The following is a 27,577-nucleotide window of genomic DNA, read 5'->3' as shown; positions in this document are numbered from 1 at the left end:
AGAGGCAGAGAGGAAGCCTTCATTTACGGTGCGCTGAACGTGCATTGAGTGCCCACCGTGTGTTTACCTCCGCACAGGGTGCTGAATTTCAGTGCTCATCTGATCTCCTCCCTACCTGTCAGGAACTCACGGTCTCACGGAAGAGAAAGGTACAGCTGCGAATTACAACACGCAATCCTGCATCCCGTCCTTTGTCAAGAGGCGTCCTAAGCAGAAGAAATAACGCGAGCAACGTGGCAACCCACCCAAAAGGTAGCTCCGGAGGGGTGGAGAATAAAAATGATGAAATAATACCATTTAGGAAGGGCAGAATTCACACGTGGGGACCCTGATGCAGAAGCAGGCGAAGCAAAGAGGTGGGTGGAGGTCGGAGGTGTTGTGGCAGGGGGGACCTGGCCACGGAACGCAGGGCAGGGGCACTTGCGGACGAGGAGATCCAAGATGGGAGCTGCCTTCTGGCCTGTGCTCGGAGAAGCAGGCTTCGAGTCTTGGAGGAAGCCAGCACCACAGGAAAGAGTCTCCCACCCACAGGAACCTGGGGGAGCCGACAGAAGCCTTAGTCTCTGTGCCAAGGAAGAGGGAGAATTGCAACAGCCCAGGGCAGGGGGGAGGCCACCTCTCACACCCCTGTAGGCTCGTCCTCACGCGCCCTTCATAAGCCTCCATCAGGCTTGTATGGTGAGATAATACGTGCTACAAATACCGCAAAAAAAATGTGGCATTGTTCTCGCTTTTGCTTTCCTCCTCCGGCAGACTCTGCCCGCCTGCCCGCACCCTTAGCCCAGAGACATCAGGCTGACGTGGTCCAGCGGTGGAGGGAGGAGAACCACAGGCGGTCCCCCTGACCACAGGCCCTGGCAGCGTCGAGGCCCTGAAACGTCCACCGTGTGCGCTGGGGGTAAAGGGGCCGCTCCCTCGGACTGGGGCTCCAGGAAGGGAGCAGAGGGGGCAGTATGCCTGGGAGGAAAACCAAGGATGCAGAAGAGGAACAAGCAAAGGAAACTCCAGGCTGAGATCTTCTAGAAGGAAACCCATCACCAAAGTCACTTCCACGGGGGGATGATCTCCTCCCCTGGACCCTGGCAAATCGGGAACTTCCTCAGCAGTGTCGCCGTGACGGGGACCCCATGGACCCACTGAGTGAGGGTCCCGCTCGGCTCTCTGGTTGGTTAGTTCCAGAAGAGAGCGATGGCCTCCATCCCGGCGGCCTGGGCTCCTAGCAGGCGAGCTTGTCCAACCTGGAGCCCGGATGTGCCGGCGGGGGCCCCACAGGCTGCGAGAATGGCGTCCTCTACGAAGCGGGATCTGTCGTGCCCGCTGCACGGTCCACAGACTCTGAGGACACGATCACGCCTTCCCGCTCTCTCTGCACTCACAAACTTCTGGTGCAAACAAGATGAGGGTAACAGGTTCACCGCCTCCTTTTAGCCCTTTGTGCTGTACTTGGTTGGTGGCAGGGGGGTTGGGGTGGTCCTCAGGGTCACTCACGTCCACATTCTATCACTTCTCTCCTGGTTTGACCACGTACAGCTCTGTTTGTCCTTCTGTCCGATGCTCCATCCCAGCGCTCCATCAGATACGAGTAGAAACAGCCCACCCGGGACCTCCAAGCACTCTAGATTTTCAGTCACTGCCCCCCTTCGGCCCTGCTTTGTGGTTACCAGATGGAAACTCCTGGTGTCTGACTCCATCGTCCCTCTGGATGAGCTCTTGATCAGGACACTCCTCAGTCCTGAACTTCGGCCACAGGGGAGCCTCCTTCTGTCATGTTGAGGCCCTCGGGGAAAGGCGACCATGGCGCTCACTGTCCCTTCAGAGACGGGGGTCACCTGAATGGAAGACCAGGGAACACGTTCCCTTCTGAGCTCTTTCTGGGCTTTTCTCGAATGTCTGAACCTACAAGAACCCAGAGGGCTGGTGAGGATTGAAGGAACAAAAGAAAAGGGTGGGGTTACTTTCTCTTTTTCAACTCTTGGGTTAAGAGGTCTGCACAGGCTCTAGGATTTATTCTGAGCCTATTTTAAGTGTTCATCCGAGAATTGCCCACTTATTTCTTATATTTTATTAAACACCGATCTTCTGAGAAGAGAGTATTTAAAAACCTTAGCTTATTTGGGGCGCCTGGGTGGCTCTGTCAGTTACGCCTCTGAGTTTGGCGCAGGTCATGATCTTGTGGTTGACAAGTTCGAGTCCCACATCAGGCTCTGTGCTGACAGCTCAGAGCCTGGAGCCTGCTTCAGATGCTGTGTCTCCATCTCTCTCTCTGCCTCTCCCCTACTCGCACTCTGCGTCTCTCTCTCTCTCTCAAAAATAAATAAACAACAACAAAAAAAAGCCTAGCTCATTTCAAAACTAGAATTGTTAATGGACAAGTAAGGAGGCCTCCATTTCAGCCTTTTCAAGGGTATAATAGGTGGCAATTACCATTTTCTGGCTCCTCAGGTAACTCCAGGAATAATTTGCATCTCAGGTAATCATGTGGAGTTCAAGCTTCTGAGATATTCAGCTGTATCCCTACCCCGCGAAGAATGCGCTAGACCAGCCCCTACTGGGCTCTGAACTCCCAGAGAACAGGGATTGATGGCGTGATTCACTTGTCCCCCACACCCCAACCATCCCAGTGTCTGGCCCAAAGTGAGTCATTACGGATCTTCAGTGGTTCTTTCAGGGAGTCGGGAAGCGTGGGGTGGGGCAGGGGAACAGCACACACGAAAGACCTCAGAGAAGGTCTGCAGAGAAGCCTGGTACAAAGGGAAATCTGGGACACTTTCAAAAGGGCACAGACTTGTCCGATTTTTAGAAGTACAGAGATGTGGAAAATCTGAACTATTTCTGACTGTAACTCAAGGTAAAATAAATAATAACTGTCAAGCAAGGCCAGAGAAGGAGAAGAATGCCAGAAATCAATGGCCAGGGCCAGAGAGATTCGAAGGTCAAATTCCTACTGCAACAGTCACAATGACAAAAAGTTTGAAGTTCACATGCCTAAGATGGGAAGAATTGCCTGGTACAGATTTATCAAAAGTATGTGAAAATCCTAGTGGTCTCACGATGTCCATCAGTAACACTGAGGTCCTGTTTCTTTGTTTTTAACGTAACGTGACACTCCACTGTGACAGGACAGAGTTCCCCAAAGAAATGCTTCTGGTGAACTTGGAAATCGTTATCCATTTTTTGAAGACTCGTGTCCTGTCTGTGGATGATCATGTCAGCAAGAAGAGAAGGCCACCGGACAGTCACCCTAAGAACACAAAGCTACGGATTCAGGACAGCAAATCCAAGAGTAACTGCTTGGGAGTTTGTATTGTTCAGCTGAGTGCTGGCTGAGAGATGATTTAATATGTGTGTCGAGTCTATAAAGGGTCATTATCTGGTGGTTTACGGCCATCTGTTCCTTACCTTCCCCAAGGATGGAAGAAAGGAAATGAGCTTAAACTACAGGAAAATAAATTTAGGTTAGACCAAAGGGATTTCCAGACTGAGGGCTGTGGACACGGCAAGCCCGGTGGTGGTGGCATTTCCTCCTCTGACCTTGTCTGGGACACGGATAGAGCTGAATTCTCCATAGCCCAGCTGGGATCAAGTGCTTGGATATTTCCATATTTTGAAACATGCCTGATGTCGCTTTGATATAACTTACTCTCTCCTGCCTAAAAGCTTTGGGCCAGACGGAGACCCTTCTTATGTCCTGAGCAAGGACTTTTCTGCTGATGCCGCGGCTCAACTTTTCCTCGATCACTGCTAAGGTGTGGGCTTGTTCATTCACACCCCTCTGCCCTGGTACCCAAATATCGCAGATTGCCATTCCTTCAATGAAGTCTGGAACATCCTCTCGCTCGGGATCTTGAGGTCCACACCAAATCCAAAAGTCTCAGCCATCTGTACCTTCCCTCAGCTGACTCATACAGCCTGCTAACACGCGACCCCTGTCTTCCTTGAGTTCAAGTTCTGTTCAACCACGGTCTCAAAGTTTGACATGGCGCCTCCCACACTGTCCCTTTTCACACCCATCTCATTTCCCTAGAATCCTGTTACCTCCTTGTCTGGGTGGTGACCTCCAATTTCCAAGATATTGAATTCTCAGATCTGGTTGTTTGAGAAAATAAGATGTTAATGCATGACTGTCCTCAAGAAGCTTACAATCTAGGGACACCTGGGTGACTCAGTCAGTTGAGCCCTGACTCTTGATTTCTGCTCAGGTTGCGATCTCACGGTCCGTGAGTTCAAGCCCCACGTCGGGCTCCGTGCTGACAGTGCAGAGCCTGCTTGGGATTCTCTCCCCTCTCTCTGCCTTTCTCGTTCTCTCTCAAAATAAATAAAGAAACTTAAAACAAATTGTTTAAAAAGAAGCTTACAATGTAGAAGAAAAGGAAAGACACGTGCACAAGTGACTGGAGAATTAGGGAAGTAAGGGGAAAAACTGACAGACCGTGGAAGCGGGTAACAGGAGGCAGGAAGAGGTTTTGGAGGTGAGGCATTTGGAACTGGCCTCTGCGGCTGCCGTGGATGTTGACAGGAGTGCCAGCCAGATACTGAGGTGTGTTTTCAGGAAAGTCAGGATCCCAGAACGCTAGAATGCATGTAGTACAGTCTGAGGCAAAGACAAGCCAGGACAGCGACCCTGAGGTTGAGGAGTCTGTGCCTCAGCCAGTGGTTGACAGAGAGATGCTGAAGGTAGCCACCCGCGGGCAGAGGGGTGTCATGACACACGGGTGTCCAGAAGTGGCAGAGAAGTTGAGAGCCCCGTTGCCACCACCTGTAGGAGGCCCGGCTGGTCGGAGGCGGCACTGGGGACGGCTGCGAGGAAAGCGAGCCAGGTAAGGTGTTTTATAGGCAAAGGCTACAATCCGCGGCATGGATTGGATAAAACGTGATAGGCAGCAGATGAATCAAAGATGAACAAGAACACACAGAGTGCAACCAAAGTTTACGTTGCCATCTGGGTTTACAGAATAGGTGCTGCTAAATAGCACGATATGGAGGCCAAGGGGAAGAGGGAACCTGAGGTTTGGGTGCAGGTGCCAACGAAACACGCACGTGGAGGTGCCGACACGCACATGTACGGCTAAGCCTCTCGCGGAGCTCAGGGGCCGTGTTGAGGGTGGAAATGTAGAGTCATCTCCAGAGAGGGTGGCTTACAATCTCCTTTCTTCTTTCACTTGTGTGCTCCTCCCGAGGACGCTGTGCCCTGTGAGAGGCACGATCCGCGTCACTCGTCCTGTGCCGTCACCTATGAACCAGGTCAGCATCTTCAAGCTCATGCAAGACAAGTGCTGTGACTAAAAACGATAAATAAAATACCTTTGTGAAGACTTTACAACACACGAAATGCTCTGTAAATATAAACTGTAGGGGCATAATTATAGATCTGGATCGTGAGCAAGGAGGACACAGTAGCCTGTAGGATGTACCGGTGACTAAAAAGAGGTTGAATGATCCCCATTGTGGGGGGGTGTGTGTGTGTGAGAGAGAGAGAGAGGGCGGGTGGGGGGAGAGAGAGAGGGAGAGAGAACGAGGGAATGAGGACTTATCTGTCAGTATTCAACGTGAAAACGCACCAGTTTTCCTTCAGTTCTGGGGGTGGCGGAAAGTTCGTGTTTTGTGGAGGGGCACTCGGACGTGCTGTGGTCCTCATGATTGTCGTTGACCGGAGAATGTTCCGGTGTATGCGGTAAACTTGGCTTTTCTCGAGAAGCTGTTTCTCTGCTTTCTTCTCTTGGAGCTCTTCAGCTTGACCGAAGACGTAACACCCAGGTGAGAAATGATAAAATAGGTTTTACAGTCGAAAGAACCTCAAGAAAAAGACTTTTATTCCTATTACCCGTTCTCTGTTCTTTGTGTGGGTGTTTTTTTTTTTCCCTAATTTTTTCCAATTCTGTAAGTCTCAAGGTCAACTTTCTTCCATAAACCAGAGCGGGAACGTGGCTACATTCGGTGTTATTTCCATCTCTGCTCGTTTCATTTCTCACTATGGTCACATAAACTCTGGGTGTCGTGTATTTCCTACTAGTAAGCTGTTGCTTTTATTACCCCTAGAAATTAACTTACTTTTCATTCATTTTAATTTCCTTACCGTGTTAATAGTTAAAACTTAAAAAATTTCTGTATACAACCTATGAGAAAATCTCATGGCTGTGAACCCTTGGAATGTGCTCTTTAAACATTATTTACATTATAGGGATACCTGGGTGGCTCAGTCAGGTAAGCATCTGACTCGTGATTTCAGCACAGGTCACAATCTCACAGTTCATGGGATTCTCTCTCTCTCTCTCTCTCTCTCTCTCTCTCTCTCTCTCTGTTTCTCTCTCTGTCCCTGCCCAGCTCATGCTCTGTCTCTCCCTCTCAAATAAACATTTAAAAAACTGAAAGAAAAATGAAAGAAAAAAAAACCAGACTATACTATGCTCCAGAGAGTAATTTTTTTCCTTAAATATTACATCATCTCATTTATCATTCTTTCAGAATATCTGGCAATTGATTTTCTCACAGTCTGATATTGAATATGAAAAGCCAAGAAAAATGAGGACAAGAATTCTTAGATAAAATGAGTCATCGCTTTAATGTCTTCCCTCAGTTTTTAGTAAAGTTAAGGCCAACTCTAATCGTAAATGATGTCCTGCAAGATTTCATCTTGCGATGGCTTTAAGTTTCAGGAACTGGGTAGTTGGGTACGATGCACAGTGGAGAAGCCACATTTCAAGGTAAACCTCTATTTTTGCTGGAGGGAGGGAGAGGTGGGAGGGCAGAAAGAGGGTAGCAGGGTGCTTACTAGCTAATCATTGTGCCACATAGTAGGCACGCCAACATATCTATATGTTAATGTGAGATACATACTCTTTTAATTAAACTTAAAAAAAATGTTTTTAATGTTTATTTATTATCGAGGAGCATGAGCATGGGAGGGGCAGCGAGAGGAGGAGACAAAGAAAGGAGGAGACAGAATCCGAGGCAGGCTCCAGGCTCCGAGCTGTCAGCACAGAGCCCGATGCGGGGCTCGGACTCACAAACCACGAGATCGTGACCTGAGCCGAAGTCGGACGCTTAACCGACTGAGCCACCCAGGCACCCCTTACTTAAACTTTTTATTTTGAGATCATTGTAGATTCACTTGCAATTCTGAGAAATAATACAGAGAGATCCTATGAGCCCTTTACCTAGTTTCCTCCAGTGATAACACGCTGCACAAACGTAGTACAATATCACACCAGGATGTTGACACTGATATGGTCAGGATAGCGAACATTTACGTCACCGCGAAGATCCCTCATTTTACCTTGTTAAAGCCACACTCACTTCTCTCTTTCCCCCAGCGTCACCTCAACCCTGACAATCACTAACTTGTTTTCCAGATATATATTTTGTCATTTTTAAGAATGTTATCCAAATGGAATTATGACTTATGTGATGTCAATATATCAGCTTAATATATCAGCTATCAATATTTAATCAGCTTTATTCTCTGGAGATTGAACCGGGTTGCTGTGCATACCAATAGTTCATTCCTCTTCATTGCTGAGTGCTGTTCCGTCCTATGGACATACCGCAGTTTGTTAACCATTTACCTGTTCAAGGACATCAGGGTTGTTTCCAATTTGGGTCCGTTATTAGTAAAGCTGCTGTGAACATTCATGCTTAGGTTTCTTTGTATGAACATAAATCTTTATTTCTCTGGGGTGAATGCCCAGAAGTCAACTTGATGGATCATACTGTCGTTAAATTTTTTTTTAATGTTGATTTATTTTGAGGGAGAGAGAGACAGAGTGTGAGCAGGGGAGGGGCAGAGAGAGGGAGACAGAGAATCCGAAGCAGGCTCCAGGCTTTGAGCTGTCAGCACAGAGCCCAACATGGGGTTCGAACTCACAAGATGTGAGATCATGACCTGAGCTGAAGTTGGACGCTCAACCGACTGAGCCACCCAGGTGCCTCGCTTAGTTACCTGTTTTCCAGAGGGGCTGTGTCATTTTACATTCACGTCATCAGTATAGGAGTGAACTGCTGTCTCTGCATCCTCACCAAAATTTAGTGTTGCTACTGTTTTGTTTTTGGTTTTTGGGTTTTTTTAGCCACTCTCATAGGTGTGTATCAATATTTGATTGTGGTTTCCACTTGCATTTCTCTGGTGGCTAATGATGTTACACATCTTTTCATGTGCTTATTTTCCATTTGCATATCCTCTCTGATGAAATGTCTCTTTATTACTTTTGTCCATTTTCCACTGGATAGTTTGGCCTTTGACAGTGTAAAATTTTTTATTTTGATAAAATCCAACTTATTAATTTTTCTTTTATGGATTGTCCTTTGGGTGTCATGTTTTAAAACTATTTGACTTGGTAGAGGTTCCAAAGATTTCCTGTATTTTACTCTAAAAGTTTTATTAAATTTTTTTTTTTATTTAACGTTTATTTATTTTTGAGACAGAGAGAGACAGAGCATGAACGGGGGAGGGTCAGAGAGAGGCAGACACAGAATCTGAAACAGGCTCCAGGCTCTGAGGTGTCAGCCCGACGCGGGGCTCGAACTCACGGACCGCGAGATCACGACCTGAGCCGAAGTCGGACGCTTAACCGACTGAGCCACCCAGGCGCCCCTACTCTAAAAGTTTTATAATCTTATGTTTTAATTGAAGTTTGTGATCCCTTTTGAGCTAACCTTTTTTAACCTTAGGTCAAGGTTTTTTGTTTTGGTTTTGTGTTTTGTGTTTGTTTTTTGCTTATGGAAGTCCAGTTGTTCAAGCACCATTTGTTGAAAAGACCATCTTTCTTCTAGTGAACTGTCTTTACACCTTTGTCAAAAATCAGATCTGTTCCATTCATGTTTCTGACAATATCATGTAATTTTGATTACTGTAGTTATATAAGTCTTGAAGTTGAATAATTCATCCTATTTTCTTCTTAGCAAGATTATTTTACCTATTCTAGTTTCCTTTGGTTTTCATATACATTTTAAAATAATCTGGTCTATATTTACAAAAACTCTTGCTAGGATTTTCATAGGAATTGTGTTAAGACCTTTATGCCATTTGGGAAGAATTGACATCTACACTATATTGACCCTTCCAATCCAAAGACCTTGTATGTCTTTTCATTTCTTTAGATCTTTTTCTTTATTTCTTTCATTAGTGCTTTGCAGTTGTCAGTGGAAGAGTCCTGTGTGTGCTTTTATTAGACACACACCAAAGTATTTCATTTTTTGAGTAATTTTAAACATTATATATTTTTAATTTTGGTGTCCACATGCTTACCGTTAGGATGTGAAACTACATTTGATTTTTGTATATTGATCGCTAAACTGTGACTTTACTGAGCTCACATTTTAGTTCTTAGCGGGTTTTTTTTTTGTACATATCTCTTAAAATTTTTTATGTCGACAAGGGCATCATCCATCTTTCTTTCCTATCTGTATGCCTCTTATTTTCTTCTGTTTATTCCTTTCTCACCTGTATGCTTTTATTTCCTTCTCTTGCACTAGTGCACTGGCTAGAACTTCTAGTATTATGTTACATAAGAGTGGTGAGAGTTACATCTTCACTGTGTTCCTCATCCTGGGAGGAGAAGCATTCAGTTTTGCAACATTAAGTATAATGTTTCCTGCAGGATTTTTGTATTTGCTTTTTATCAGATAGAGAAACTTTCCCTCTATTTTTAGTCTTCTGAGCGTTTTTATCATGCATGGGTGTCAAATCTCATCAAATGCCTTTGCTGCATTGATTGATATCATCATGTGATTTTCTACTTTAGCCTATTAATGTGGTGGATTACATTGGTTGATTTTCAACTATTTAACCCACCTTACATGCCTGGAATAAACTTATAATGGTGTATAATTTTTTTATATATATTGCTAAATTCTGTTTGTTAATATCTCATTAAGGTTTTCAACATCCATATACATGCAGGATATTGGTCTGGGGTTTTCTTTCATTCTTTTTTGCTTTTTTGTGAGTGTTATATCTTCATTTAGTTTTTGCCATCAGAGTAGTAATAGCTTTATGTGATGAATTAAAAAGTACTCCTTCTTCTGTTTTCTGGAAGACATTGCGTAGAATTGGTGGTGTTAGTTCTATTTTTAAATGTTCGGAAGAATACTTCAGTGACACCATCTGTGCCTAAAAATTTCTTTTTGGGGGGTTTCAAAGTCATGAATTCAATTTTCTTAATATTTATAGAGCTATTCAAATGATATATTTCGTATTGGGTGAATTGTTAGTTTTGCTTTTGAGGAATTAGTCCATTGCATCTACACTGTCAAATTTATGCATGTGGAGTTGTTCATAGTATTCCTTGGTTATCCTTTTATTATCTGTAGAGTCTGTAGTGATATTCCTTGTTTCATTCCTGATATTGGTAAATTCTCAGCCTGTTCCCCCCTCTTGTTCCTCTTCCTGGAGATCTGTTGGTTTTATTGATCTTTTTGAAGAACCAACTCTGTTTCATTGATTTTCTCTACTGTTCTGTTTTTTACCTTCATTGACCTCAGCTCTTACATTTGTTATTTCCTTCTTTCTGATCATTTTTAGTCTATCTTGCATTTTTTCTAGATCCGTGACATGAGAATTTCTATTATTGAGACTTCTCTTATTTCTAATGTGTGTATATAATGCTATAAACTACTTTTACAGCAGTGGTTTTAGCTGTATCCTGCGATTTTTGATGTCTTGTGTTTCATGTTCATTAAATTCCTTGCATTTTTTTGTTTTCCTTTAGACTTTTTCTTTGACCTGTGGATTATTGAGCAGTGTGTTCTTTACTTTCTGCGTGTTTGAAATTTTCCCTTTATCTTTCTTGTATTGATTATAATTTACTCCCATTGCGGTCAGAGAACACAGTCTATATGATTTCCATCTCTAAATATATTCAGGTTTGTTTTATGATTTGCGAGCAATGGAGAAGAATGTGTATTCTGCTGCCGTTAGGTGAAGTGTACTATAACTGTCAGTAAAATCTTGATTGATGATATTGACTTATTTTATATACTGGGTGATGTCCTGTCTAGTTGTTTTATCAACTGTTGAAGTCTCCACCCACAACTGTGGATATGTCTATTTCTCTTTTTAGTTTGATTACTTTTTGTTTCATGTATTTTGTAGCTCTGTTGTTTGGTGCGTACACGTTTAGGATTCCTATGTCTTCCTAGTTGATTGGCCCTTTAATCATTATACAGTGCTCCTCTTTGTGTCTAGTGGTTCTTTTTGCACCAAAGTTTATCTGATATCAATGTAGCCACTTCTGCTTTTCTTTGCTTAATGCTTGCTAACATATCTTTTTTCATCCTTTTGCTAGCAACCTGCTTATGTCATTATATTTGAAGTGAGATGTGGTTTTTGTTTTTGTTTTTTTAGACAGCATAATTGTTGGGTCCTGTTTGTAATCCCCTCTGCCAATCTCTGTTACCCTTACCTTTTTTTATCCGTTCCTCCTTCTGTCGTCCCCTTTCGCTTGTTCTGCCTCAGTCACACAGACCCTACCACTCTTCCTCGAACTGAACAGGCATCTCCTCAGGGCTTTTGCTTTCTCTGGTCCCTCCACCAGGAAAGGTGTCTCCTGTGGCAGAGGCTGCTCCTTCATCCTCCTCAGGTTTACCCAAATGTCAGCACCCTACATAAAATAGAAACTTACCACTCCTACCATGTTCCCACACTCCTTCCCCAATGTAGTCATCTCTTCGTCAGTGACCACAAAACATAGTTTTCCTATTTCTTTTGTTTACAGTCTGTGGCACCCAGCATAATAAAACTCGGCTGCTGGGCACCTGGGTGGCTCAGTCAGTTAAGCATCCGACTTCTGCTCAGGTCATGATCTCATGGTTCATGAGTTTGAGCCCCGCATTGGGCCCTGTGCTGACAGCTCAGGGCCTGGAGCCTGCTTCAGATTCTATGTCTCCCTGTCTCTCTCTGCCCCACCCTTGCTTGCTCTGTCTCTCAAACATGAATAAACATTTAAAAATTAAAAAAAAAAAAAACTCAACTGCTAGATCTCCTGTGTCTAGAGTGGAGCTTGGCACCTAGTAAATTTCAATACTTACATGTCAAATGAATGCAAGAATTAAAGAAATGCCCCCTGGCTCGCATTTGTGCATTCTTTCCCTCTCGTCTGTTCTCCAGTAGCAATGACCTTCTTTTACATCCTCCAATGAGACAAGCTTTATACATCGGGCCTCAGGACCTCAGTGCATGCTGGTCCCTCTGCCTGGGGTCTGTCTCCTCTCCATTCTCAACCTTGCTGCCCAGCTAACCAAACTCGTGCAGAGGCCAACAGTACCTCACAAAAGCTTTCTCTGACCCCTCCTACTAGGTCAAGTTCACCAGAGAGACGCTTGCTTAGTGTTGACCACATTTTGTAATTAATGTTTGTTTGGAGGATTATTTCATTAACGTGTGTTGCTTCTACTGGACGTGAAAATCATTGAAAACAGAGAATGTCTGGTTTGCTCAGGATTATATTCCTAGCACCTCGCATAACACCTGACATACAGTAGATAATAAACATTTTCCAAGTGAATAAAATAATAAATCAGTGAGTAAATGAGTACTCATTTAAAATTTTTCTATCTTGCAGGAGTGATCGAAGAGATCACAGATGGTAGGAGGAGCAGTTGTGTGCTGCTAACCATAGAGGTCTCACCTGTCTACAGAAACCTAACTGAACAGGTAAGAACATGTTTGGATACTCGAGAGTGAGGTGGGAGGGGGCAGTGGGCTATCTTTCCTCTTTGAAGCTCACGTGATGTCCTCTGCGGAGTTGGGGAAGGTGGCATGGAAATACTAGTGTTTCTCATCCACAGCTCTACTGACGTTTTGGCTGAATAATTCCATGTTTGGGGGGCTTCCTGTCCCTTGTAGGATGTTCAGTACCATCCTTGGCCCGTACCTACTGGATGCCCATAGCAGACATATCCATCGCCATTTGTGACAACCAAATTGGCTCCCGACACTGCCCAATGTCCCCTGGGGGGCAAAATTGCCCCAGACTGAGCACCACTGAAACAGATCTGATGTTGAGAGAGCATGAAAAAAAAATATTAAGAGAAATGAGAGAGGAAGAAAAAGAGCTCATACGTGAGAGAGAAAATGAGGATGACAATAAATGAATGGAATCAGGTCTCATCTAATGACAGAAACAATTGAGGGCCCTGCCGATCTGGGCCAGTGACTTTGTGGTGCCCCAACACATCAGGATTTGCAAGTGCATTATTTTCTGTGGAAGTGCATGACATGGTTAAAGAAGTTAAAAATACAGCTCATGTACTAGCCCAAGCTTGGGACTTTTGCTTACCAAACGCCAGTGAAACACTAGGGTGAGAATAAGGGCTTTAAACTTCTGGGGTGCCTGGGTGGTTCAGTTGGTTTAGCGTCCAACTTCAGCTCAGGTCATGATCTCACAGTCTGTGAGTTCAATCCCCACATTGGGCTCTGTGCTGACAGCTCAGAGCCTGGAGCCTGTTTCAGATTCTGTGTCTCCCTCTTTCTTTCTCCTCCCCTGCTCATGCTCTTTCTCTTCTCAAAAATAAATAAACGTTAAAAAAATTTTTTTAACTTTTGCAGGAGAGGCAGAGAGAGCTATACCTGTCATTACCAGTTCCCAAACTTTGCTGCCTTTTCAAACCTCATAGGGAGCTTTGAAAAATCCTAATGCTCAGTTCACACCCCATAGCAACGAAATTGGAACTGCTGGGGACAGTGCCAGGCAGCAGTGATTTTGTAGATCTCTACGTGATTCCAAAGTGCAGAATAGTTTGGAAACCCCTGCACTCTTAGCATGAAGCTCTCTATCACCCGGGAACCTGTTAAAAGTGGCAGTTCTCAGGCCTGCCTGAAACCTACAGAATCAGAATCCCTGAGGATAAAGACCTGAGCAAGATCTTTGGATTAATGTACACTCGATTTTGAGATTCAGTGTTCTCTAAGAAAGAGCTCTTGGCGATGCATGAAACAAATCGTTGAGAAGTAGTGCACCCTCTGTTTTGTCCTTGTGGAACAGGGAGACTAAGTGTCCTTCAGACGCTGAGGGTGGCATCCACGTGGGCATGTAACATACTGTAAAGAGCAGCCAGGGGCCAGGGGAGGGCCACTCTGTTCTGTGTCGTGTCACACACACACACATACACAGGCGGAGTGTTCTTTCAGAGCGCACATCACATGTACAGTTTTGTTTCCTGTTCCCGTATCGTACAGTTTTGTTTCCTGTTCCCGTATCAAAGATGACTGTATCATCCTTCCACGTGAGAGGACGTGCAAGTAGGAAATGTTCAGCATGTTATTTGCATCACCTCATCTAGTTCCTGTTCATGGTGCAGACTTTGTGAACAAATCCCACAGGACCCTCAATCTGTCCAGGTGAGGACTGTGCAACCCACATGTCAGGTCTCAAGCTTTGGGAGGCTCACTTGTGAGCTACCTACCACCTTGTTGGGGGGGATTTTGTTTGTTTGTTTGTTTCTGCTCTGAGTCTGTGCTGGTATGTGTGGGGGTGGTGAGGGAGTGAAGGTTTTCTTAGAGAATCCTGGGGCTCTCTAATTTGCATGAGATACGATAGAGCCAAATTGTTTTTCCTGCCTTTAATTATTTCCTTATTTGCCTGGGTTGGAATCCTCCTACCTAGTTCCAGCAGCATCCTTCCTCACTTTCCTGTAGGGGGAAATTACTTGCATAGCCTTTTCATCTGCAATTACCCACGGCTGCCAAGAAATGACTTTTAGTAGACTGCAGCAGAATCTGTGAATACAAATAAAGACAGGGCTTATCAAATAGCATTCAGAGCATACCCCAGTTTCCGCTTGAGAAGAAAAATAACAATTAATGAGGAATCTGAGTTGAAAATTCAGCTGATGAGAGAATTAATATATAGATGTGTGGGCAGGGAGAGAAATACATTATATAAACTGGGTTAATGAAACCCCCCAAAGAGTGAGAATAATGGTCTACTTCTCCAAACATAAAAATGAAACAGTAAAAAAAGGAAAATATATTTCCTTAAATTTCTTGTCTGTTATCTTTAGATTATGTCTATTATGTTGCCTTTACATTAAATGTCAATCCCCAGAGGTGGTGTTATTTCATACGGACTTTGATTCAGCCCCTACATGCAAATCATATGCATGTAAATTCCTAACACACTATAGAGGCTTCTCTTTACAGAATATTCTGAACCACCCAGAACACAAGTCAGAACCTGGAAGGGCTTTAGGATTTTCTCTGAAACAACCAAACAAGATGTCTCAATTTATCTGTTCCAGAGCCATGGTTCTTAACGGTTTCAGTTAACCCAAAATAGTGACAGACCCTCTTAAGGACAGCTTGTTATGTAGTGAGCCTTTGGCATCAGGGATGAGTGTGGGGCCCACCATGGGTACTCAGAAGCATTCTCAGTGTTCTTTGTCTGATTTCTTTCATCCTCACAAAGGTCCTATGGGTAGATATTTACCATTGTTAACTTCATTGTACATGAGAGGGAACTGAGACAAAGAGACTAGGTAACCAAGGCCTCCCAGCTGGACAGTGATAGAGCTGGGATCTGAACTCAGGAAATATAGCTTCCGAGTCTGTGGCATATCCACACCACTGTGCTATCCTTCTCTCCACTAATACACAAGACAGGCTATGAATCTATGAGCACATTTTAATCAGTACCTTTGTTTATTTTTAAATGCTTATTTATTTTGAGAGAGCAGGGGAGAGGCAAAGAGAGAGGAGAGGGAATCCCGTGCAGACTCCATGCTGTCGGCACAGAGCCCCACGTGGGGCTCAAACTCACAAACCATGAGATCTTGACCACCGAAACCAAGAATGAGAGGCTCAACCAACTGAGCCAACCAGGCGCCCCTAAATCATTACCTTTAAATACATACATCTGTGAACAATGGTTCACCACCAGTCAGTTGGTCCTGAGAGACGGGTGAGTGCCGTTCCAAAGGGACTTAAAAAAAAATACATACATCTGAAAAGTGGTGATACGTGTATTGCAAGCTATTTTACCTAGTTTCATAGACCCAATGCTCCTGCCTTCCCCAACACCAATTGGAACCCACCACTCCAAAGCCCAGATACATTGCTATCAGGAGAGTTTCTTAATCATAATACAGCACTTACATACTTCATCTTCAGATACAGTGGCAATGAGCTTGACCACCTGGTTTTTAACTCCACGGCAGATTATAAGCGGAGCATCTCAGTCGTTAAAAACCTTGGATTTTGACATCAGAGTGCCTTCGTCTAATCCCAGGCAATGCCAACTTTGTACCTCGGTTATCTTGCTCAGGTGAATTAACGTATCCAAATGTGATCTCTCACATATAAAAGGTCCACAGAGAACTTAGGATTTAATGAGATATAATGCATGCAAAGGACACCGGCGTGTTGGACGCAGTGAGTTCCCAGCCATGGCAGCTGGTGATAGTCCGGCAGGTGATGGCATGACTGCAGATATGACAGGAGCTGTGAAGATACTAGATGGTCATTAATAGCCAGGCAGCCTCAAAGCCAAATGTCAAGGTCCATAATTACATTTTTTTGAGCGTCAGAATTTTCTTCAGAAACCCATCTTTGGCAATGTCAATAAGGGCTTTTTAATGGAACCAGTTTACAAACTGGCAAACAGGAGCTTCGGGGAGGTACTTGGATCTGTTTTTGATAAGTCATGTGGAAAGTGGAACTTTGTCTCCCTGCTCTCAAACACAGGGAAGAAGCATATTTTTCTCAGGTCCCAGAATCACCAGAGTGATGGCTTCCTCTCCCGCCTGCACTTTCTCCACATTATCCCCTCGGGCGCTACGTCATCTCGTCTTTTCCACAGTCCCCCGACAGGAACTTCTGGAACACCAATCAAGGCCACATATAAAAGAGGATCATATCAGATCAGACCGTAGGTTGCAAACGAAATAACTAGTTACATTTATTACCAATCAAAAATGTATTTGCACAGAAGATATACTTGCAGGAATTATTCAAATAGAAACCTTCAGCTGGGTTAAGAATGGAATCATTGCTGATCAGACCCATCAGTCACTTTTGCAATGATATACAATTCCTGTAAAAGTTCCCTCGTCTTCGTGATTATGTAAAAGACCTGCTTTTGAGAAAGCAATCTTTATTAATGAGCCATAAATTCAGTCTCCCCACTGCCTGCTGCAGAATTTGGTAGGAGTCTGGTGAAAAAAAGATTCAGAATCATGAATAGGCTGTTTAAAAGCCTCATTATAGCTGTTTTGTGATTAAATCTTCATTATGCAGCCATTTATGAGGGCGTCTCACCACATGCGGTAGCTGCCTCTGTACCTTCCTTCCTCTTCCCGTCATTGACATGGTTGTCAGAAGAGAAAGCGGCCGACGTGGGCTTATCAGGGAGAGTCAAGCAATCCCATCCATTAGTATGATGTGATTTTATTTTACAAACTGTTTAACAGCTGGGTGAAGGACGGAATTGTGCAGGAAAGCCCAGGTGCTTATCAAAAGGAAAAGGATCATTATCAGTTCTGCAAAGTGATCGCCTACAGTCTGGCTGGCAGTGAGGAAATCGTAAACCGCTTCTCCCCTGGAGCAGGTGGCAAGTTCACTCCTGAGGTGTGGAAGAAGGGTCTCTTTACTCCCGGATCCTTTGTGCCACGGAACACATAAAGTGTAATCCTTATGCACAATCTCGAGAATTTCTCTCTCCTCTCTCCCTGCTGTGCCCACTTGCCTTGAACTTCATGTCAGGACTCACCCCCTACGAGGCCAGGCCCCTGAACGTACAATGTCAAGAATGTCAGAGGTTGGAGGATTCTACCGGAAAGACAGCCGGGCTGGGTCAGAAGGTCTGGGTTCTAGCCATACCCACCATTTACTCGCGTTTGGTGTAGGTGGTGTCAGAAGTATGAAGCATGTCTCCGTAGTATGTGCGTTATTAGAGCGAGTATAGACAATATGGACAGAAGACATGATAGAGCTGGTTCTCAAAGGCTTCGTGAAGACATGAGAATTTGAGCTGAATCTGCAGGATGGGTGTAATTGAAAGTCTCCACTGTGGAAATTTGTATTCAGTGAGAATACTTGAGAATGAAAACCCCACAATGTGGGAAAAGCTTAGAGAAAGAGACGGTCAGCAAATAATTGTAGTGTGTTAGCCATTCTGCTGTGGCTCAGCATTCCTCCCTGCGTGCCTCAGCTACTGGGTAAAACCCATTATGTGAGGCTATTTTTATCAGCAACCTTGAACAAAATAAACTTGCCCTCAACTCCAGGTTATAGTTCCCACATACAGGTTATTGAAGGCCGTCAAGAAGGCGTTCCTGAAGACTGTGTCTTTAGGAATGCTCCTGTTAGGAAAGCCAATCATTTTTATCTGTTAGCTTTGGGTCTATCTTTTCAGAGAGGTATAGAAATATTGAGGTCTTAGAGGGTCCCGTCCAGATCGGTCTCCATCTCAGTCCCCCAGGGGCCATCCAGAAGGCAGTTTCTTCGGAAATATCTAGGCTAAGGAACAGGTGGGAATGTGCTATGTAGAGTAAGATAAACAAAAGATTTAAGATTAAGGCCTCACATAGGAAGAGGCTGTTGAAGGCCCTATATCTTCTGTCACTCACCAAATGGCCGAGTTTTGAAGGAGGCCCTCAGGAAATGGTGGTTTCCAGCAGCCGTGGCTGGCCTGTCCATCTGCGTGTGTGTCCATAGGTAGGTTTACCTGCTCTGGAACACATTGAAGTGCTTTCCAATTAACCGTAGTGGTCGCCATATTTTATTTTTCTCTTCTATTTCCTGCTGCTACATATGTTTGTAACACTGGGATGGCCCCGAAGTCACTGGATGGTTGGAAGCTTCAATGAAAGAGTCTGTGAAACCCAGATGGTTTCACCAGCAAATTTCACAAACATTTAAGGAAACAATAATACCAATGTACACAAAATTTCCCATAGAATAAGAAAAGAAAGAATATTAACCACTTTGCTTTATGAATTGCCATAACCTCACATGGGCAATGCAAGAAACAAGATCTATGGGCCAATCTCACCCATGAATACAGATGCAAAAATGCTAATCAAAATATTAGCAAATTGATTTCAGCAACGTGTAAGTACATATTGTCATGGTCAAGTTGGATTTATTCTAGAAACGCGAACTTGTTGTCAATGTGGTAAGTCACATAAATAAGGGAAGACTATATGATCATCTCAATGGGCACCAAAAAACAGGTGCTTGATAAAATTCAACATCTCTTTATTATGAAACTTTCAGCACATTAGTAGTAGAAAGTATATTCTTTAACCTGATAAATGTCATCTTCCCAAAACTACAGCAAGCATCCTACTCACTCGTGAAATATTGACACATTTTCTTTTGGAATCAGAAAGGAAGCAGCTCTCACCACTGGTGTTCAGCCTTGTATCCGAGGCTCCAGCCTGTGAAATAAGATGAGACAAATAAATGAAAAATATAAGGATTGAAGAAAAAAAGGAAGAAAGAAAGCTTTCATTACAGCCAATTATATGGCCAGGTAGTAGAAAATCTAACATAAGCTACAGATGATTAGAATAAATAGATTCATAAGAAACTTATAAAACTTAATACATTTTTAAGTTTTTATTACAAAGTCGATATAAATTTAATACCTGGATCTCTCCATACCAACCATGAGCAGTTAGAAATTATATTTCAAACAAATACATCATTTAAAATAACAGCAATGTGGGGCGCCTGGGGGGCTCACTCATTTAAGCATCCAACGTCAGCTCAGGTCATGACCTCACAGTCTGTGAGTTCGAGCCCCACGTTGGGCTCTGTGCTGACAGCTCGGAGCCTGGAGCCTGCTTCGGATTCTGCGTCTCCCTCTCTCTCTGCCCCTCCCCTGCTCATGCTCTGTCTCTCTCTGACTCAAAAATAAATAAAAACATTAAAAAATAAAAAAATAAAATAAAATAACAGCAGTATCATCAACGAGGTAGAAGGCATATCTAACAAAGATACCTGGCAGGAAAAATGGTAATAGTGGGCTTATATATAGCAGGCTTTCCCAGAAAGGAGAATAATGGAGATCAGTCCCCTGGCAAACACACCAGTAACCCGCCTCCTGGTCAGCGTGCTCCTGGTATTTCGCAGTAGAAAGATGAATGAGAGTCTTTTTCTAATAAATTGCTTGTAGTGCTATTTACCTCTTGTAAAAACAAACAAACAAACACCCTGGAACATATTGTGTTTTGAGGGCATGATAGACCGGAGAATGTCACATGAGCTACACAATTTGTTGAGTGTACGATGGGGACAATCTCTAACCAGCGTGGTCTCCTTTACATAAGCAATATTCCACAGGCATCGCTGACACATCAGGTGGTGAATCTGAGCCCCCACACACCCGAGCCCGGAGGAAGAAGAATCTCTCTGGAGCTCTGTGGATGCCTTTGGAGTTTCCAAAGGAAGAACACATTGCCCGCGTCTTGTATTCTTATCCTGCATCCTTTGAATTATGAGTAATGTTTTCTGTTGAATCCAATCTATAATTCACATATGCCTGAGTTGACAATTCTACCCTTTGTGTTCTATTAGACCTGTACGGAACACCATCAAACATTAATGAGGTATTTTAAAGAATAAAGACGGCCTTCCTATGTGGACAGGTATATTGTGTTATGGATTGCAAAACTTGACACTGAAAAGGTATAGATTCCTTGCAGTGGCATTAACATTTCTGAAATGTGTGTGTATAAGAAAATTTGAAAGGCTGACTGTAAGATTCATTTGAAAATGAAAAGGCTGAAGGCAGCCCAGACATTATTGACAACGAAGGAGCAGCAGGGCTTGCCGTACAGATATTAAGATTGCTGTAAGCCTGTACTCATTAAGATAATGTGGCATAGACTCAAAAATCAACTCATGACTGAAATGGCATAAAAACCCAAAGGCCAGGACTGCATATTTAGGGACATTTGATTTACGACAAACGTGTCACCACGAAGCAGTGGGGAAAAAACAGTTATTTCAATAACTATCCCGGGGAGTATGCACTAAACTAAATATACATATAACACATAAAACCTCTTTCTCACCCATATATCCAAACGTTCCAAGTGGATTACAGTCCTAAAACGAAGGACAAAACAATAAAAGCTGTGTAAAATAACATAAATGATTGTCTTCATGATTGCAAGGTAGAAAAATTTCTTCAACAGGACATAGAAAATGTATACATTTCATCAACTACATTACAATTAAAAACTTATGTTCAGGGGCACCTGAGTTGCTTAGTCTGTTGAGCATCTGACTCTTGATTTCGACCTGGGACATGATCTCACAGTTTGTGGATTTGTGAGATCGATCCCCAAATTGGGCTCTGTGCTGACAATGCATAGCCTGCTTGGGATTCTCTCTCTCTCTCTCTCTCTCTCTCTTTCTCTCTCTCTTTCTCTCTCTCTCTCCCCCTCTCCCTCTCCCTCTCCCTTTCCTTCTTTCTTTGCCCCTCCCCTGCTCATGCTCTCTCTCTCTCAAAGTAAATAAAGAAACCTTAAAAAAACATTCATTAAAGACACAATCATGAAGGTGAAAAGCAAGCCACAGATAGGGAGAAAATATGTGAACTTGAATAAGCTACAAAGGGCTCATGTCAAAAATATATATGGAACTACACTACAAGAAAAAGACATCCCTGTGGAAAAGTGGATAGGGGACCTGACGAGGCACATCACAAAGAGAGGATATTTCAGTGGCCGATAAACACGTGAGAAGCTACTGAACCCTCTTGGTCGTCGGAGGAACGCAGATCAAAGCCACAGTATGATCCGTCCACCGGTCACCAGAATGGCTACGATTAAAAAGACTGACAATACCAACTAATGAAGAAAATGTGCAGTAATTGCTGCTCAAGTACAGCGTGTGGACGTGGAAGTTTCTACCAATACTTCTGAAAAGAATTTGATGTTCTCTACTGATGTTGAGGACGCTTACACTCTGTGGCCCAGGGGCTGCATTCCTTTTTTTATATATAAAATTTTTAAGGTTTATTTCTTTATTTTGAGAGAGAGAGAGTGGGAGAGAGAGCATCCCAAGCGGGCTCTGCACCTCACCGTCAGCGCAGAGCCTGATGTGGGCTCAAACTCAAGAATCCTGAGAGCACGACCTGAGCTGAAACTGAATCAAACAGGTGAGCAACTGAGCCACCCAGGTTCCCCAGTTTTTGTTTTTTTTTAATTGTTTTAAAGTTTATTTAACAGGAGCTGCATCCCTAAGTATGAACCCAATAGACCAGTGTGCATGTGCGCGTCAGAGCAGACCTACAAAAATGTCCGCAGCAACAAGTGCGATAGCCCCAAACTCGAAACAACCCAAACACCCGTCAACCCTACGAAGGATGCGGTGTGAGCATACAACACACTACCACACGGCAGTGAATGGCACCTACTACTGCTACATGCAGCGGCGTAGACAGAATGCACCAAAATGACGAGGGAAGAAAGATAAGAACACACGCTTCATGTACATCAAGGTCAAAAACAGATAAAACCAAAAAAGGTCTAGGGGTAAATAATTGCCTGGTAATCTACAAAGAAAACCTAGGAGCCAAGAAAGGAGAATGCGGAGAAAGGAAGCGTCTGCGCCGTCGAGGAGCCCCGCAGTGGATGGTGAGGTTCTCGGCTCTTGGCCAAAGCCCCATTTCTTGACCTGGCCGGGGGTCATGCGAGTGTCCAGGGCACAGTCATCCATTAATCTGTACACTCATGTTTTATGCAGTGCCTTTATAACACTGGGTTACCAGCGCTGTCCAAAGCAGAGGACTGTGAAGGACTTAGACACTATAGCAGCCATCATTTTCTCCAATTAGAAAAACATTGGGTTTGCAGAAATTATGTGTCATACAAGGCAGGAACTCTCCATCCCGATCCGCCTGACATTTGGGGGTGAATAAGTGGGTAACTTTTTGTGTGGGAGTGTGCGCTGTGCATTGTAAGATGGTCAGCACGGTCTCTGACGTCTACACCCCAGACAACAGAATCCCATCTCTCATGTCTACCCAGCAGATGCCAGAGTCACCCGCTCCCCTAATTGTGACAGCCGGCGGAGAACCACTATCTTGGAGGAATTAACACTTGAGGTGTTGCTTTTCTGTGCTCTGGTTACACATTTTCTAGAGTAGCCTTCTCAAGAGTTCTGTGTTTTTGGAGTTTTCTGTTACCTTGTGCTCATCACTCTCTTCCAGTTTTCTCTGGCCGTTTACTTGCAACCCCCCTGAGATTCATTCCTCCGTAACTTGTTCGTCAGCTACACGGACCCATGTGACTTGAAGAACGGGCAAATGCCTCTCATAATTATTGTAAATACCATGATGCGAGTTTCAGTACCATCCCTCGAGGGGAGATATTTTAAAATGGAATGCCATGCTGATGTCCGAGAGACTCTAATCTCAGTCCTTATGAGACACACAGATTGGCAGGACACCCCGGGCATTAGCCCACCACTAATCCTGATGAGGGATGAAGGTACAAGGGGGTCTTCTCCTCCATCTGTAGAAGCCCGCCCCGCCCCCACGCCCCCTTCCCACCCGTCCCTAACTCCACGCCTTCTCTGGCTTCCACGTCAACAAAGACAGATTTCAGCAGCCATAACTCAACCCGTCATTCCAATTATACTTCTCAGGGAGCCACATCAAGAACCAAAAGTATAGGGTGAAACACCAGAGTCTGCCGTGGCAGTTTGTGTTGTTTTTTTTTTTTACTGCTCTATTTTAAGTCATTACCAGTAACTGGAATCTGTATACCTCACTGAACTTTTGAAAGCAAGCTAATTTACAGCACATTCAGTGTGCAGTTTTGGGAACATGAGTAACCGGTTTTGCTAACTTTGTGTATTTTAATTGGCTGACAATTTGCAAACCCATCTGTGGGACAAACAATGATAAGCCACCCCCGGTTTTTTTCAAAAAAAACAAGCAGAATCACGATTGGACTGAACGTATTGCTTGTTTTTCGAGATGAAGTCAAGACCAGTCCTCCAGTCCCTGAGGATGGATTCTTTCTCGGGTTTATGCCCTCTTTCTGGCACCTTCCGCCCCAGCCTCTCCTTCCGCAGGTGCAGCTGGCTGGGGTCAGTGCAAGGATGCTTGGCCCACAGTCTGGGGTGGATGGTTCCAGGAGCCTGGGCTTCCCAAGCCTGACGCCGCCCAGTGGCCTGTTCCCTGGCTTTGCACCTGCAGGCCAGCCTGCTAGTGGTGTCTGTACAATCTTTGGGACACTTGGCCATCATGCCTCCCTATCTGAGCTGCCAGAACCCAGTTCTAGAGCGACACGCTCTCTCGGGCCGTTCCACGCCTCCTTCTCTGACGCACATAGTCAGGACGAAACGTGACTTATAAATGTGTGTCTCCTCGTTTCCCAGGGCACATTCGCAGCCCCTTTGTCTGTTTCTTGGATCTCAACTTCTTCCCCCATGTGTTCCCAAAGAGTAATTTCACGCATCAGAATGACTGAGACTCCTAAAACATACGTGCACCGGAACGGTCTGAGCACTTGAATCTTGGTGACAACCCTGTGACGTAGATTCTCCTGTGATCGCCACTTTGCAGATAAGGAAACTGAGGCACAAATGAGTTAAGTCAGTTGGCAAAGGACACAGAATCGAGACATGGTTTGAGCTCCGGATATGTAGCTGTGGGAGCAGTTTCCTAGGACCAGGATGCTGGTGGGGGGCCCCCACAATCACATGTCCAAACAGGTCTCCCCTAAACCACCATGGCTTGCCCGGTCTGTGTCTCCATGCTGTTAGTGCTATCTCTACCTTTGTCTTGTCCGCCCGAACATCTTCTGTTCCCCTGCATGGGTTAGACAGAGTCATCTGAATCTCGCTGTCCCTCTGTTAGGGCCTCACAAGGCCGAGAACTGTTTTTGCTACTTACCAAAACCGTTTTTTAATTGCTTCGAAATATCAGCATGTTAAAAACTCAGTTTATATCAACATGCTGTTGAATCTGTGAATGATTTTCCAAATGAATGTTTTTGGCCAGAATGCTCTGCTCCCTTCTCTTCCTGTGTTCATGTCGTTTAGGATGTACCCTTGTCTTTCTTTGTCTTTTCTTTCTTTTCTCTTTTTCTTCTTCCTCCTCCTCTTTTTTTCCCTTCATTATTCCACCTTTACCCATCTTCCCAACCACACTCTCTTCTTTGTTTCTTTTTTGTCCTGGAATATTTTCTGAATTGATTTCAAGTGCTGACCGCATCCACACCGGGACCTGAATGACTCCGTGCAGATTGCTCATAGTTGTTCTGGAAAAAATGGCAAGGAGGAGCGGGGGTCCAAAAAAAAATTTTTTTTAAGAAATACAGCATTAAGGAAATATAAATAGATTTATATACAGAAGCCACTAGTAAGCCTGGAGCCACTGCCAGAATAATGTATGCTATAGATCTTTAAGAGGAGGACACAGCCTGGAGAATTCCCCACGTCTGCGTGACACCAGACTCCAGAGAACGTTTTTGAGAGTTACTCTGTGAAGAGTAAACACAGATTCAAATGAAAGCTTTCATTTCTGGAGCCACGGGGCCTGGGGTTGAATTTACCTTCGTTCATGACATAACCGGAGGCCTTTGGGCAAGTCGCTGCACTGTTTGGGGGAATAACCACACTTATTTCTTGGGATTATTACAACAGACGTGTGCTCGAATGACCTAATGAAAGATGTTTTAAGTTTTTATTTCTTTGTTTTTACTTTATTTATCTTTACTTGATTATTTCTATTGACCATGCAAGTACCCAAAGCAAAAGAGCAGATGTGCCCATGACAACAAGGGCTCCGAGAAAAGCATGGGTCACTCCATCTTTCTTGACGCATTAGCTTTCACAACGACTGACCTGGAAGAGAGCTACCGTTTTGTGGCTAGCTTGGGTCGCGTGTCTGGACTTGCGATGATTGTGAGGAGCGAAAAATAACGGAGAACGTACCTTTTAGGCCCAGCAGCCGTCAGTTCCAGACGATCCCCAAACCAGAGACCATTATGTTGACAACTTTTGAGCTGGAGCCATTAAGAAGAATAAGTAAAATAGATTTATTTGCTTGGATGTGATTCAAGATTGTTCATAAGTTGCTTTTGTTTTTTTAAGTGTGCCCATTTATTTTGAGAGAAAGGGTATTAGCGGGAGAGGGGCAGAGAGAGGAGAGAGAGAATCGCAAGCGGGATCCGTGCCGTCGGCACAGAGTCTGATGCAGGACTCGATCTCCCAAACTACGAGGTCATGCCCTGAGCAGAGGTCAGGAGTCGGACAAACATACTGAGACACCCAGGCGCCCCCTCAAGTTACCTTTTAAGGTAGTTTCAAGGTCACCACTGTGTGAGAAGTGGCTGTGGCTATCTCTCTGAATATCGAAGAGCCACGGTATCGGTGTGTCCATAGCCACTTCTCTGTGAACTCACAGAGCTTGCTTGGCGGTAATTTTTCTCTCTTCTGCTTCCCAGATTCTTTTCACTCACTTATTAACTGCAGTTTATTCTTGAGTAATCCAAGCGTGCGATCTTCTGCAAACATATTAGATATTAAGATACTGGTGAGAGAGGTGGGTAGAAACCTTACAGCATTTTCTCTTGTGGCAGGTGTCAAGCCGACTGCAGTGATGAAGAATGGTATTGCAGGTCCTGTCTGAAGATAGCAAGCCCTCACAGTGATGAAAAATCTCCATAGACATTCTATCATTTTATTTCAAAGCAGGGGAGACGAATCTGTGTGTAGCAGAGAAACATCGATTTTAATGTCCAGTTTCAAGAGATTGTCAATTAACAAATAGAAACGTTTGTTTTGAAAGCTGTAAGTCACAGTTTTCGTCTGCACATGGGACAAGTCCCATGCGTGTGACAACACCCTGATGGTCTCAGTCCATTTATGCTGCCAGAACCAAATGCCATGGACTGGGTGGTGCCTACACCACAGAAGTTCATTGCTCACAGCTCTGGAGGCTGGAAGGTCCGCTCTCAGGGCATCAGCACGGCTGGGTTCTGGCGAAGACCCTCCTCTGGGCTGCAGGCTGCAGACTCCTTGCCGTGTCCTCCCACGGTGGAAGGGACACACTAGCTCGCTGGGGTTGCCGCAAAAAGGCAGAAACTTCATGATCTAACCACACCCCCCAGAGCCCCATCACCTTTGGGGTTAGAATTCCCACAGAAGAGTTTTGGGGAGACGCGAATATTCAGACCGTAGCAAGGTGTGAGGTTGAACAAGAGCCGGAGGGGGTGACTCGGCCCATCATTCTGTAAGAGGAACCATTGCACAAGCCCTAGGTTCACGGCCTTGAAGGCCTGCAGCGTGCCACACAGGACCTTGGTGAGAGAGAAGGTCCGTGTCATTAGGTCTGCTCCCAATGAGAAGGCTGATCGTATGAGGTCCTAATAGCAATGAAAAAAAAAAAATTCTAGAGGCTAATTGACTCCTATGAGTTCGAGTTTCCTTCTACCCCAGAAGTTGGCAGGCTTTTTCTCTAAAGGGTCAGATGGAAAATATTTTAGTCTTTGTGGGTCATTTCGTACCTTTTGTGACAACTCGACTCTCCCATTAGAGCACAAAAGCAGCCGTCTGCCAAAAAGTGAATGAACGTGACTCTGTTTCAACGGAACAGAGATCATACCCTAAACGTATTTTTTC

This window comes from Prionailurus bengalensis, chromosome D1, assembly GCF_016509475.1.
Source record: "Prionailurus bengalensis isolate Pbe53 chromosome D1, Fcat_Pben_1.1_paternal_pri, whole genome shotgun sequence".
NCBI lineage: Eukaryota > Metazoa > Chordata > Mammalia > Carnivora > Felidae > Prionailurus > Prionailurus bengalensis.
This window is presented reverse-complemented; position numbering follows the sequence as displayed.